Raw genomic sequence first — 347 nt, forward strand, 5'->3', positions numbered from 1 at the left:
CGTACATGACACTCCCACCTGTTCTCTCAAATCATCGCGGCTACTCTGTGGACAGCAGTTTTACATATTTTGGAGGCTCCAACTGGCCTGAAGACCGGACACCGCAGAGAGTGAGAAATCAGAATCGAGAGTTGGTATGGGAGGGGTGATGACTCATACTACCTCGTAAAAGGCCACGAGGTCACCACACGTGATGTGAGACCACACTACGCCATACTACACTCCACCATGCTGTTTCAGCACTTCTAATTGGCTGACACTGACGCTATGTTGGCGTCATGGGGGTACCCGGATGTTTACACGTCCATATATACTGATGCGGGTGGGCACGATGACTGAGGTACGTG

This window comes from Echinococcus granulosus (genome assembly GCF_000524195.1).
Source record: "Echinococcus granulosus chromosome Unknown EG_S00077, whole genome shotgun sequence".
Taxonomy (NCBI): Eukaryota; Metazoa; Platyhelminthes; class Cestoda; order Cyclophyllidea; family Taeniidae; genus Echinococcus; species Echinococcus granulosus.